Genomic DNA, 15471 nt, shown 5'->3' on the forward strand with positions numbered 1-15471 from the left:
CAAACAACTCAAAAGTGAAATATTTGGGAGTCATCAAGAACTTGAAAATCAACATTGGAGGCCAAAGAGCATGTTTGGATCTCCATGTAATGCTTGCAAAACTTGGAGCATATCCTCTCATTTAGAGACAATCATGGGGCTAATTGGTATGAGGTCCAAATAAGACTAGTATAGAGGTCAATTAGAACTCCATCTAGAGAAGCGAGCTCATAAGAGGGTGATCTCTGACATGAAAACAGGGTCTTTCATTCAAAATGGACATGAAAGTAATGCTAGAGGAGATGAAAGTAGTGATTTAGAAAATTCCAGCCCTAATGAAGAAGATAGAGAATGGGAAGCTAGACTACTCTTTAGGGATGTTGACCTCTTCGGGTTGTCAATCTAGGGTTCAAAAGAGAGAAAAAAGTTGTAAATATTGATGCATGAAGTACAAACCTCATGCAGGAAACATGTGATCAGCAACCTAAAATGAATGTTGGATTGCCCAAGCTTATGAATATGTTGGCAAATGACTTGACTAATGATGAAAGAGATAAATATTCAGCCATTTTTTTAAAATAACCGAAACTATTTTTGCTACACAGAATATCACCAACTGAGCGGTACTAATAGCATTTTGCACCATATCAAATTGAAAGAAGGGTATAAACCAGTGGCTCAAAAACTTAGGAGACTTGGTACAATTCAGGAAAATGTACTTAAAGCTGAAATTTAGAAGTTGCTTGATGCAGGATTTATCTATCCGGTTGATGATACAAAGTGGGTGTCTCCTATTGTAATCATGCCAAAGAAGAATGGAAAGTGGAGAGTATGTGTTGATTTCAAGCCTCGTAATGTAGCGACTAAGAAGGACTACTATCCTCATCCATTTAAGGATGAGATATTGGATCAACTGGTTGTTCATGAATTTTACAGTGTATGCAATGGATACTCTAGATATTTCCAGATCAAAAAAGCAGAAGAAAACAACGTTCATTATCGCATGGGGATGCTTCTACTACATAGTAATGGCCTTTGGTCTGATGAATGCATACACCAGCATTTTAAGATGGGCTAGCTGGATGTTTGCCCCTTTCATTGGGAAATATCTACAAGTGTTTATGGATGACTTTTGTGTGTACACCTTGAGGGCATTACACTCTCAAAAAATTATTGACGTTTTCTGCAGACTTGATGAGGATGGCGGTAAACTAAACAACATTGATAAATGTAAAATAGCAAGAACTGGAATGATACTCTTAGGTCATGAAGCGTCTGCTAATGGTATTTCACATAATCCTAGTAAAGTTGAGGTTTTACTTCTTATGGATTCTCCAAAAACTATAAAAAAACTGATGAGCTTTGTTCAAAAGTTGAGGTTATCTATCAAGATCATTCCATATGTTGACTGAGTATGTGCATCCTTTATAGAAAGCAACTCAAAGGGATCCTTTAGTTGGATGCAAGTTGAAGAGGATGCATTCTTGCAAATTGAAGAATAAATAAGAACTTTACTAGTTCTTATGCCTCCAAACTGGGATAAACCTTTCTTCATTAGCATTAGTGTTGGGAAAAATGCACTGGGAGCCATTTTAATGCAAAAGGGAAAGGGGATGTCTTATATGAGGCATGTGTTTTATATAATCATATCCATTCGAGCGACTGAAAAAGCTTGGATGGAAGAAGAATTGTTGGTATGGGGGGACTAGTATATGCAGTTAAAAGATGAAAATTATACTTTATTCAAAAACCATTTGTAGTACTTACTAGTTCTTAGTTGCTTCCATAGGTTTTCTGATTTGCTAAAAATGCTCCAAGAGTTACTAAGTGGCTGCTAGCTCTGCAAGAATTTGAATTTAAATGTTTGAAAGAGGATATTGTGAGAGCTAGCTTAGCTGATATTTTGACTTATAAAGAACCTATTGAAAGTGCAACTGTTATAAGACACAAACTAATTCCACATCCACAAATTCATGAGGAGATGAAGGATAAAGATGCTACCTTGTTTTTTGATGGGAGTTATAGAAGAGTGTTGAAAAAGGGAGGAATGGGTTTTGTCATTATGGATGCTACAAATTGAGATATCTTTTCTAGAAGTCAAGAAAGTAAAGAGATACAAAGTAACAATGAAGCTGAATATGTGAGTTTACATGATGGCCTGAAACAGTGTATTCAACTCCAATACAAGAAGATAGTTGTAAAAGAAGATGCTATGTTGGTGGTTAGACATATTCAAAATGTTTGGAAAGCCAATAAAGATATTTTGAATGATTGGCTATTTAAGATAAAAGGCCTCATGAAGCAACTGCAAGAGTTTGAAATTTCGCATATTGGCAAGGAGAACAACCATAGAGCTCATGAATTGATTGAAGATGCTCTTTGCTAGTATGTTGCTGCCATGAGGGTGGGTAATCCTAGACATGAGGGTGGGAAAAGCCTTCACCTAATTGAAGAGTTTCTAAAAACTAGAGAATGAAAGACGTCGTTGGCTAATAAATACAAAAGATATGACATTGTCAAAAAGGCCAAGACATATATGATCATAAATGATCAATTGTACATGAAAGGGATTGATAACGTACTGAGAAGGGTGCTGGATAGTTATGAGATTCATGCTTGCTTATCTTCCTGTCATGAGGAAGCATATGGTGGTCATCTTGGCTTTTTGGCTTTGATCTTACCAAAATGAAAATTCTATTAGCAAGACTTACTTTGCCTAGTCTAAGCACTGATGTTTCTCATTGGTGTAAAAGCTGTCATGCTTACTAGTCATATGCAAAAAGGATACTAATTCTAGAACTTGCTAAAGCCATTGTTGCCTATGGACCATTTGAGAAGTGGGGTTTGGATTTTATTGGACCTTTTCTTGGTACAAAAATAGGAAAGTTTTACATCCTTACTATAGTTGATTATATGATCAAATGGCCTGAAGCTAAGGCTACAAGGAATTGCAAGAAAGATAATATAACTCAGTTCCTCATGGAGAACATATGCTGCAGATTTGGAATACCACTAGAAATAGTGATAGATCAAGGTCCTGGCTTCAGAAATAAGCTATTGAGAGAATTAACAAAGAAACTAGACTTGAAACACATATTTTCTACTCCTTATTACCCTCAAAGCAATGGACTAGTGGAAGCATTCAATGGAACATTACAGAAGATTCTCTTTAAGCTTGTGGAAGATCATCCTAAAGATTGGGACAATTATCTACATCAAGCTTTGTCGACTCTTGTAGAACAATGCAGAAGACAAGTACAAGATTCATCCTTTTAGTATATGGTCAAGATGCTTTATTACCTATGAATATCATGTTTCCTATGATGGATTTTGTAAGAAAGCATCAATTAGATCAAATAGAATTGGGAGTTGATAAAGAGTTGAATTGGCATACCCTACAACTGGATGGGCAACAAGCAATGGATTATTATGAAAAATAGATTGTGAAGAGAAGGGAGTGGTTCAATACATAGTTGAAGAAGAAGAATCTTGTAGAAAGGAATACTGGTTATGAGATATGATAGTAGCTTGGACTCCACTTTTCAAACTAAGTTTCAAGTTAGATGGAAAGGACCTTTCCTCATCAAGTAGAAGTTTAAAAATGGCACTTACTTGCTACAAGATTTAGATGCGATTATTCACAATAATAGAATCAATGGGTTCCATCTAAAGAAATATATCTATACAATCCTCTAAATAAAGAGGATGTAAGTGATGTATATACTATAAGTAGAATAGGTTGCTTCCAGTTTATTGTTTGGGGTAGATTCAATTTTCTAAAATTTGGTGTTAATCATATGTTTGTAAATGATGAAAAATATATTTAAAGTATGCTTTGGCACCTACTAAAGGTCTTTGTCAAGTTTGGTGTTGATCCAAGCAAGAATGTGAAAGTTATGGTCTCTAGAAGGTCGATGTTTGAAGCGGACTGCATGTAGAAATTTAGGACTGCAAGCTATGCAAAGTTGTTTTAGGACAGAATTTGGCTCAGAGCTTCCAAGACACTTCTAGATTAGAAAGAGGACTACAACTTTACTTTTGGAAGCTTGGTGATCCGAGACCTGGTTCAAAAGTTATGAGTTGTTCTATGCAGTGCTCTATGAGGCAGATTTTTTGGAAAAGGACTTTGTATTTGTTTGATGTTTTCAAAGCTTTTAATAAAGATTTGTTCACACTTTGTGTTCCAAACCAGGGGGTGGGTAATCATGGTGGGTGAAAATGAGCAAGCATGGACATGATTTTACATGGGATCAAGTGGGATAACACATGCAAATATCATTTTTTATCTTTCTAACACCTACTCCTAGTGAGAGTCAGGTTGCTAGGTGGAAATCCTAAGTGGTACCATGCATGTTCAACATGTGGTTTTGATATTTCAATTTTGAGACACACGCCTCATACAGGAAGAGATATGCTCATACAGGGAACATGTTCTTGCTTCCCATTTTGAGTCCCTAAGTGGAATTTTATGTGGCAGGGGGCATGTTTGCCATCTAGTAACTGAGCACAAGAAGGGAGACTAGCTTGGTAGAATAGGAAAAAGTATAAAAATGTGAGGAGTTATTCTTTTTAAAAAGAAGAGAGGGAGAGAAGGATTCTACACAAGACATCTAGCATATCTGAGAGAGAGAGAGAGATAGAGAGAGAGAGAAAATCTTACACTTTGAAGAGAAGGGAGAAATATGATGCTCAGAAGAAGAAGAACAAGTTTTTAGAATAAAGAGGCTATGCAACTGAATTTATCAAAGCCATGGAGCATGATAGTAGCATATTAAAGATAGGGCTATTGAAGCCAATTGGCTTATGCGAGTTCTTAGTTTTTAGATGTTGGCAATAAGAGTCTTTCTTTGTCTTGTTTTCTTCTACTCTTGTGGGGGTCCAAAGTATGGAGATTTGTTTTGATATATGGATATGAGTGAGACAGCTGAGGGCTGTTTTTCGTCGTGTTGAGAGTGATGTATGTTAGTTGTGTTAGAAATTGCGAGGAAGACGAGAGACGAAAGGAAGAGAGAAGATAAGAGAGATATAAGACACCGGAAGTGGAACCCCAAAAGTGTGTCAACTGAGCACACATGATAGGAATATATAGAGGGGACCTGGGGCGCTATATATAGACAGACTATATATAGCTAACATATATGAGACACCGAAAGTAGAACCCCAAAAGTGTATGAACTGAGCATACATGATAGGAATATATAGAGGGGACCTCGAGCGCTATATATAGACCTATATATAGCTAACAGGGGTGCTATGGATGAAAAAACCCTTGGGGCTTAAGGGAAAAACCCACAACTCTATATAGGCCTACCATTATATTAATATTCAAATTATAAAATTACAAAGTTGAACTTACAAGAGCCTATTCATAGGCATCAAAGGAGCCACATCACTCGTGAATTACAACATCAACGGAGAAGGAGCTACATCACTCCTGAATTACAACAGCCTATTCAGAGGCATCAAAAGAGCTTTATCACTCCTAAATATACAACATGTAAAGTAAGGATAAGCGACATCACTGCAAAAGATAAAATCTCCAAGAAATTCCTTCAACTGAACTTGGGATGTAAGTAGTATATATGTCACATCAAAACTTAAAGAAAAACGTTACAGTGACATTAGAACAACACAAGGTCTATAGAGACGGTTCGCGACGCCGCTCTATAGACAACATAACACATGTGGGGCCCCATGAACAGAATATAAATAAAACAATTTTTCATCAGTTGGAATATAGACGCTCATCAGCTGGAAAGAATATAAACGAAATAATGTGTCATCAGCTGGAATTTAGATACTCATTAGGAAAGAATATAAACGAAACAATGTGTCATCAGCTGGAATATAGACCCTTATCAACTGGAAAGAATATAAACGAAACAATGTATCATCAGTTAGAATATAGATGCTCATCAATGGAATAACGAACGAGGATGATTATCATGAAGCATGGCAATATCAACATCCAAAAGTAAGGAATGAAGCATCAATGGAATAACGAACGAGGGCAAGCATCATGAAGCATTGCAATACCAACATACCAAAGCATTGAATGAACTTCAACAAAGATGCAATCATAAGCTGCACGAATATCCCCTATTAATAGAGCCTTGTCCAAGTTTTGAATCACACTTCCTCATTTTTCTGTAGGCTTGCTGGATTGACTGCCTTCACAAGTGAGGCAGCCAGCATGCTTTTGTATAACATCACCCACATGCTTGATTGTGACACTGAGAATATTCTCCAATATTTCTAAGATGGCTAGAACCCTGATCACCTGAACAGGGAATCCCCTCTCTTGCAACAACTTGTACTTCGACTTCATTGTTTCCACTCAAAGGGGAGTTTCTACTGTTGATGCATCCATATACATAAAGTGGAAGAGGAAAGCAATCTAAGGCCACAAAACTATCCGGAACTGTTGTCAAAAGATAATAGAGCAGTTCAACAAAGAATATTGCAACATAATTATGCCGAGGTTGATGTGTGACATCTGGCATCTGTCCAGTTGGACAAAGCTCTCCAAGATTATGAAGAAAGACATCTACAAGCATGCGAATGTGGGTTTGGCAGGTTGAAATCTCATCTATAAGATCTAGGACAGCAGCATCTAGAGCATCTCTTTCCTGTAACTGCTTGATAAGCCATTCCACAACTTGCTGCCTATGAAGTAGACCCTCTGAGAAGTGAAGCTGCACAAGCCGAGACATATACTGCCATTTCTTTTTAAGTGGAGGGTCTTCACTGTCAAGGCCAGACTGTGTAAAATCCCCAACTTGCTTGGGAAAGAAGTAAAAGCTCCTGATCCATGTTGTGAAAGCTCATCCAAAAGCATTTGCAAGTAGTCCAGAACATCCTTTGAAAGAGCACACTCTATTCCAGCTCGAGTTAAACAACGTTGTTTGATGCTCCAAAGGCTAGTAATTGAGGCTTTGCACTGAAATGGCACTTGTTGTTCGCTACAATGGCACAAAATTTCGAGGCCTTCTAGTGACAATGCTTTTCCATGGCAGCGACCTGCTGGCCTCTGCTCCCAATCAGTAGGCCTCTGCTCGCAATCCGGCGATGCTCGAGAGCGCATGAACTATGACTTGGTCATCGTAGGAGGTGGTCCAGTCGGTCTCTCTGCTGCCGTCAAAATCAAGCAGCTCTGTGAGTAGAACAATACCGACCTCTCTGTCTGCGTTGTCGAGAAAGGAGCTGAAATTGGAGCACATACTATCTCTGGAATGTTTTCGACACACGGGCTCTCAGTGAGCTTTTCCCAAGGTGGAAGGAGCAAGGGGCTCCCGTGAGAGTGCCTGTCAGCACAGATAAATTTTGGTTGATGACCAAGAAGCACGCAATACCTCTGCTTTCTCCATTCAATAATCAGAATAATTTTGTTATAAGTGACGATACTTTTCTGGAAGATGAAAAGACAAAATTTCGGCTTCTAGTGACGATGCTTTTTTGGAAGATGAAAAGAGAGAATTTCGGCAGAACACAGGAATGTTCAGGTGCAGATCTAAAGCTGTGCTGCTGCTTGTTGCTCTGTTTATGGATGCCATGAATCTCCCTCATCGGCCGCACAAAGTAGGAAAAGAGGAAAACAAAAAAAACGGTGATCTATGGCATCCCCTGTATGCACAATTTGCTTGAACTCTCCCCCGGGCAGTGGTGCGCGGTCCAGGAAAGGGTGAGCGTGAGCCTGATTCCAAATTAGGGTTTCTCGCAGATGCGACACAGGCAGAGGTGCAAATTGCAGAGATCCAAGCCGTCCGTAGCAGAAACATGAGCAAAGAAATAAAACAATAAAGAAAACGTATCTTTGTGATGCTCTAGAACCTCGTTCTGATATCATGTTAGAAACTGCGAGGAAGACGAGAGATGAAAGGAAGAAAGGAGAGAAGAGAGATATGAGACACCGGAAGTGGAACCCTAGAAGCGTGTCAACTGAGCACACATTATAGGAATATATAGAGGGGACTTGGGGTGCTATATATAGACATACTATATATAGCTAACAAGTTGTTTGCATGAGGCTTTCCGTCCAACAGAGAAGAATGGAAGTAAATGATCTCTACATCTGGATATGTGGTAGAGAATATGTATTATGGGCAGATATTGAATGCACGGACTCAACTTAGTAGAAATTCGAAAGGATTTTCAGCCAAGAAAATAATGAATTAGACCTCATAACGCTCGAAGCTTCATAACTCTTCATCAATGTAAGATATGGTGAGATGTATCTACTGTTATGTTGAAATGATAATCTCAAATCAAAGAAAGTGTCCTCTTGTTTGCAAGTTTATGCTTCTTGGAGCAAAGAAGGTATTGTTTACTGTATAGAGTAGCAATGTATTTTTGCAGTGCTCTATGCGACAATTTCTATGCTGCATGAGGCATCAGTTGAATTATAGCAACATCTACACCACCAATTTGGTTTTCCATGAAAGTCATCATGATTATCCATTGTTATATCAGTGTAAACTTGATTTTGTTGCAGTAATGGAATGTCTACAATAGTAAAATGCTTGTAACAGAGCTGAATTGGCATGAAAATTTATTGTATAAAGCTTGGTTACTTGCATTTTGGGTTTATATGTATGTGTGCTTTGAGAAAAGAAGAACAAAAAGAATCTACAATTGATTTTGAACTGCTTGAGGTTGCCATTCTCAAAAAATAGGAGTTGTGTGAATCTAAAAGCTTTTGTTGTCAAAGTCTCAGCCATGGTTGTTTTCGCATGAGTTTCTCTCTAAAAATGGTAAATTCTGAGCTTAAAGGTTTAAACTACTTAAGTGTTGAGTTGAAGTCTTAGTGAGGAGTGAGTGATCGGGAATATTTGACCATGTGTTCAATGGTGCTATCTGGTGGGTTTTGTTGAGGGGAGATCCTCGGTCTTTATCTTGTGGTGTTGTCTTGGAGGTTGTTAGAGGCTGACTGACCAATTCACCTACCACCAGTGTGGTGGAGCAATGTGTGTGCTTACCACATTAGGTGGCCTTGCTAAAGTGTCACATCCACTTCTCTTGGAGAAAGAGCTGAAGGGGGAGCATATTATTTTTGAATTAAAGAAAGAACTCCTATTTTCATCAGAAGTTGGCCCCTCCTCTCCACTAATGAAAAAGCCAAGGAATGAATGAGAGTTCTTGTTGGCTATCAGCTTTTTGTATCTGCCTCCATCACTACTAGCCATCGTATATATTTTTTTGATGAATATAATATATTTTACTTTGTCTCCATAAATAAATATTTATTAAATAAATATGTGGTTCGTGTAAGTGTAACGATAATTTGTAATGTGTGAATGAGGCATTCGCATATGTTAACATAATCCAATTTAATTATGTCAACATGTAGTACTAGAGTTGCGATTGTGCATAGGCAATAACGTAACTCGTATTCATGTGTATTACTACATTCGATGCTTGCGTACATTAAACAAAAATTAAGTCGTGTGTTTTAAGAAACAAAATAAAACAACTTTACTCAATTATTTGAATTTAGTACACATGGCATGAGATATTATATATATATAAATATTTCAATGTGGCAGAGTATACAAATTGTTTTGGCCTTCCAAGGTGCTATGATACTATAATACTCATTATAAAACCTTGCATCATTAATCTCATAACCTATGGAGGAGTCTCCTTACCGTGTCAACAAAGCCAACGATAAAGTTCATGTCTTTATTTGTGATTTTGATGCACTTTGCATGGATGGTAGCTATCTGTGTATCATCGAATAAGTTGATGAGAAACCCCTCTACAATTGCAAGGCCTCCATAGCTGCAGTAGTCCACTTTCCTATTGGTGGGTCATCGCGCACTTGCACCCAAAACTTCCCATCCCTTTCAGCTCCAAGTCTTGCATCACTTTCCGAACAACCTTATGAAAATATCTTTTCGAGATGAGAAGCTCATATTTGCGTTGGATTCTCCTAATCTCCTGAAGGGCGAGAGTGTCTAGTTTTCATCTCCTCTTCTTCTATGGTGGTTTTTCTGCTCTATCAAGAGCACCTGCTGCTACTACTATACTAGAGGAGGTTCCACCTTGTGCACCAGTTGGTGGGCCTTAGCATGAGGCCTTCCCCTAGCGGAAATGGCGAGATGCTTGCTTGATGCATGCCATGCAAACACAAGGAGAGCAAGATGGAGAAGAGATAGAGATTGGGGATGTGATAATGGAAGAAGCAAAGAAAGAAAGATGTGAAAATGAGAATAAGAATGAACTTTTAATCCATTTAAACCCCAAATTCGGGTTAATGTAGCTTCATACGCACTGTCCATCATGTGATTCTAAATCCATAACCTTTTATCGGAATGTGAGGAAACTTCATAAGCACACTCATTAGGTGGCCAAGAGCCCTTTTTTTTTGCAAAAAAAAAAACATACAGACTCTTGGTCCAAAGTCCGGCATTTGGAGCCACTTTCCTAGCTAACGAGTGCACATGTGAAGTTTCGTTGCATTCCAATATAATTTCGTATTTAAAAAATTATCCCACACCAAAATTATGGATGGCTTGATAATCGAGAAATCAACATCACGTCTATTGGCCCTTAGAAACTTCACACCAGGTAGACTATACAGAGGCATCAGGAGTAAAATTTACAACAAGAAATGGCAAATTTTGGCATGTTTTCCGTATTGGAATTGATAGTGCTAGCAAAAATTGTAAGTAAGAGTTGAAAATATAGCAAATATGTACGTTCAAAGTTGAGAGCGAAGAACAAGAGTAAAGAGTTAATTCATATTTTAAGGGCGCGTACAACATTTTTTCTCTGGGACATAGTCACATGTCTAATGCACGAGGAGAACACTATGTCAAAAAAGATAACGTTACAAACTATGTTCATTCCATTAGAATGAATGCATCCTTCATTGCTTGAGTATTTTTTACAAGTTGGAAATCCTTGTGAGTTACAGTGATGCACTTCCCATGTATTGCACAATGCTGAGCATCAGTCATCATCAAGTCAACTAAAAAGGCCTCTATAGTACACTATAGAGCATGAAGATATTCTTTTGTGAAGCGATCAGGTCTATCTTGACCTTATGCCAAAAACCGCCTCCTTTCTCTGTGGTAGAGGTCTTGCATAATCTCGCAAACAAGTCTCGAGAAGCTCATCTTCAGAATGACGAGATCAAAAGAGTTCTGATACCTCCTGATTTCTCTCAGGGACACTATACTTGGCTTCTAGTTGCGTTTCTTGTGGGGATACTGAGAAGGACCCTTGTGAGGGCAGCTTGAGGAAGCTAGGTTAGATTAAGAAGGGGGTGCATCTAAGCTAGTAGATGTTTCCACTTGGCTTCCACTTCAGTTTCTTGTGGGGATACTGAGGAGGACCCTTGTGAGGGCGGCTTGAGGAAGCTAGGTTAGATTAAGAAGGGGGTGCATCTAAGCTAGTAGATGCTTCATGGGGCTGAACATGATATGGGGCTCTGAGCGGAAGCTTATTTACAACTACCTTAGGTGGCCTAGCCATCTTTCCTATAGAAGATATGTGAGAACTCAATGAATAAGATAGAAAGTGAAACCATGTTTTATATAACCCTAAACTGTAAGACTCATTCACATAGATGCACACTCTCTCTTTCTCTCTTAAACTATGAATTGTATTCACACTGAACACACTGAACCCATTTGCTGCCTTGTTGAAGCCTTGTTTCTAGCCACTTGGCATGGTTTTCTTTGGCACTTGAGGCTTCATAACGCACTCTTTTAGTGACATGACGTAATTCTAGCTGATTCATCAAAGTTTCATTTGCTCTCTTTTGCAAGAGTGTAGCTTCATCCACTACTATAATCCTATACCACCAAGATAGCAATTCAATTGTTACCATTCACCCCTTCACTATGATCCTTTTTCTTTGGTATTTACCATGTGCTATCCAATGTGGAAAAACCATTCACCCCTCCACCATGATCCGTTTTTCTTTGGTATGCACCATGCGGTATCCAATGTGAATTTTCCATCTTTTGTATGGACCAAACTTTGATGCTTCCCTTTTCTGCAAAGTATTGCCCATGTGCCTCAAGGATATGCTACAAAGACACAATAAAACTATTCTCAATAGTTTATACAATTCATACAATTTTAAAATATTGACTTAATACGCACCATGTAATGTGTGATAGAGCTTTTCCCTAGGCTTCCACCATGTTTTCATAGAAGCCATGCACAACATTGATAAATTATTACTTATCTTTCTTGTTAAACCTTGTTTTTCCTCCATTACTTCGATCATGAATTGTAAAATGCAACTTCTTTCACCGATCATAGTCATGCGGCCTACAAACCATGACATTCCCTTCCTCATTCATAGGGCTAAGAGAAACTTCCTAACCTTTGCTCCGCCAAAGCAAGGCTTTTTTGGCAAGCTACTAGATTTTTCTAATCTCTTCTCATATTTTTCAATCATCACTTGATGCTTGTGTAGCCCAATGTCTTATAGCACTCACTCCACATTCCTACACGTTGCAATGGCTTCTTTTTTTGGTTGCATCCTATAAGCAAAGAAAATGTATTCATATACAAGTTTCTCTATGATTTTGACAAAAGCATGCAATGAAAAAATATGAATACGATCCAATGGAATGTTGAAGATGGGCTTCCAAGTGGGATCATCTCTATTGCGTGTCGGTGCAGCACTTGTCACCCTTTGATAGTTCTTCTTTCTGTCCTTTCCTTTACACCCTCTCTATCAAGCAATATAGGCATGGATTCTTTGTATTTACACCATTAGAGATTCCACACATGCATTTTAAGTTTTCAAGTCTCTTTCAAGATGCCATTCAACCAAGTATTGACCATACCCTTCAAGCAAGAGCATCTCACCATGTTCTTGATGATCGATGATATTTGTAATGCTTGTGTACATAAAGAACAACTGCAACACTAATGTTTCCCTCAAGATGTTTCCTAAGGAACTTGAAATGCAACAAGACACCACACATGGCGCTTAGATTGAACACTAAAGTTCCCTGGATTATTCTTATCGAATTGTAAAGCTCTATTCATAAAAGTTATACTAACTCTTTCAAGATTTACTCCTTTGACGACCTCACTTTCATCCAATTTATAATAAATTGCAATTTACCATTACATTCCTCAACAGACATATTGTAGTACATTACCATTGCCAACTGCACCTTGTACAAATCTAAATTGGTATCTCCTATCAGCTCCAAAACCTTTGTATTAAGTTGCTGTTAAGTCTCAATTAACTTTGAAGGTTGAGGCAGAGGCATGATTCTATTTCTCTTCTCAGTACACGACCAAACCCGGCCTTCACACCTTTGAATATCTTTACGTACGTCATTATGCTAATACCGGCCTTGTCACAAATGGATTGTGCATCAATAGATGAGAACTCATTTGATATATCTTTTAATGTGAACTCAATCACCTTTTCCTTCACATCCTTAGCTTGGGATTGCTCAAAGAGTTTTCCAATGTACTTGCCTTTAGCAATTTACTAATACATGATCCAACATCACCCTCACCTAAGTTCTCATTGTGAGCTACCTTGCATGCTTTGATATGTCGCTTCCATTGGCCGCTATTTATAATTAACTCATTCATTGACTTCTTCTTTCATTTGCGCTCCTGTGCAATTAGCTTGTTGTTGATCTTTCTCAAGTCGTCCAATTGTGCCTGTGCCTCCTCATATGAGATACCAATGTCATGGATAGTGTCTTGCATTAAAAAAATTGATTGTTTTGTTGAACTATAATGTCATTCAACTATACCACTTGTCCTATGAGCTATTGTATATAAAGTTGATGTGAAATGATCACATCATGAAAAATTTCTATGGTTTCTTGGCAAGTTGTAAATACTTTGAACACTTGATCATTGAGCCACCTAGAATAACCGAGCAACCCATTTTCACTCTCGCGCACATACTTTAGGAAATTTGTGATTTCTGAGAAAGGGGGCAATCGGGTAGATTCCCCCATCAACCCACAAGTCCACATGTTTCAATCCCATTTGCTTGTAACTCTGCGAAACTTGAGGGTTGACACTGGTATGGTGGGTTCTTTTGAATAATGGGGCGTATTCAATCTCTACCTCAATATGCAGCTCTTTTTTTCTTGTTTTCATTTTACTATTTATAGAAACAAGGAGCCTAGTTGGTTGTCATAGGAGGTATAGTGGAGATGCATAGAGATGCACACAAAGGTGCCAAGGGAAAGGAGGGTGTAAGTAATTCACTCTATTAATGAAGGTTGCATAAACACAAAGAAGATGTCACAAGAGAGTATAGATATGGGCAAAAATAGCTCGGAGAATAGGGGTGTCCAAGACTTTTAATATTTTAGAAATTTCTATTTTACCTTCAAAAAATGTGAAATTAGACTAATTGGTTTTTTAATACCAAAAGCTAGAAGATAAAAAAATCTCCAAAATATCTTAAAAGAAACTTTCAAAACTTCATTTTCCTTATTTTCGATTAAAAAATCAATTATCTCGTATCTACTAATCATTTTGCATTGAAAAAGAAGCACCACACTCCCATAACTAACTCCTTTTCGAATATAAATTTTTGTTGGAAAGACTTCTTGAATGAGGGGAGAGAATGAATCTGAGTATGTCTTTGTAGATAATATAAAAAAGGCAAAACGAGATCGCAAAAGTGGAGAGAGAAGAGGATTATTTTACTATTCTTCTCTCCTCTTTCCCTTGTTTTAAGGAGGAGGGGGGGCTAAAAGGCCCATTTGTGAGTTCATTTTTTTCCTAATGTCTACAAAAATAGCTAGTTTAGGCAATTAAAACATAGTTTTTATGCCAAAATTTTCAATTTTAGATGATCATCATTTTTGGGACTAAAAATTTACCCTACTTTGCACTCGATTTGTCTAGGACCCATATTTTGATCCTAAGAAAAACACTACTCATTATATTAAGGGTCTTGGTATATCGTGGTTGTTTTGTGATAGGGTTATCATGAGCTTTCTAAAGAATCTTCTTCTCAAGTTCCCAAATCCTCAAAATACATGGTGTGTTTTATTAATATAGTTTTTTTCTTTAATGTGATGATTTTTGAATTCAATTCAATCCATTGAATTTGTGCCCTTATTCAATAAAATTTATATCAATTTACCTAATGTGGATCATTATTCAAGAGTCTTGGAACATACCAATTTCAAGATAGGGCTACTAGGTATTAAGATTAAACTTGAAAGAGTATTGCCCATAGAAGGTTCTTTAACTATCAAGTTGTTCCCAATGGCCTTTTTGCTTAAAGCATAAGAGCTAATACATCTTCTTTTCCTAGGAAATACTTGATTACTAAATCAAACTCTATGACAGATATCAACCAACTTTGCCTTATGTTGAGGTTAGATTATGTAAATATCCACTTGATGCTCCAAGGAATGCACCTTATAGAACATATAAGATTGCATGTGAGTTCAAAATAAAGGGTATTTTTTTCAATAAAAAAAGGGGTCCCTTTATGGCCGTATAGCATGTAAACAAAGGGTATTTCTTAATATC

At 37.6% G+C, this 15471-nt stretch overlaps 1 long non-coding RNA gene across 2 annotated transcripts; it reads right to left on the minus strand.

Annotated features, from left to right (window-relative positions):
* Positions 1–5896: 5896 nt before the first annotated feature.
* Positions 5897–7888, minus strand: LOC148038257 (uncharacterized). 2 transcript variants are annotated; one of them, XR_015690423.1, is made up of 3 exons: positions 7384–7888; positions 7202–7283; positions 5901–7110 (listed from the first exon to the last, which is right to left on the minus strand). It is a non-coding gene; the product is annotated as an uncharacterized LOC148038257 (long non-coding RNA). The 2 variants fall into 2 exon arrangements; XR_015690424.1 differs by having other exon boundaries at positions 5897–7107; positions 7202–7888.
* Positions 7889–15471: the final 7583 nt, after the last annotated feature.

Source organism: Lygodium microphyllum, chromosome 3, assembly GCF_053477565.2.
Source record: "Lygodium microphyllum isolate KBCC chromosome 3, Lygodium_microphyllum_v1.1.10, whole genome shotgun sequence".
Classification (NCBI taxonomy): domain Eukaryota; kingdom Viridiplantae; phylum Streptophyta; class Polypodiopsida; order Schizaeales; family Lygodiaceae; genus Lygodium; species Lygodium microphyllum.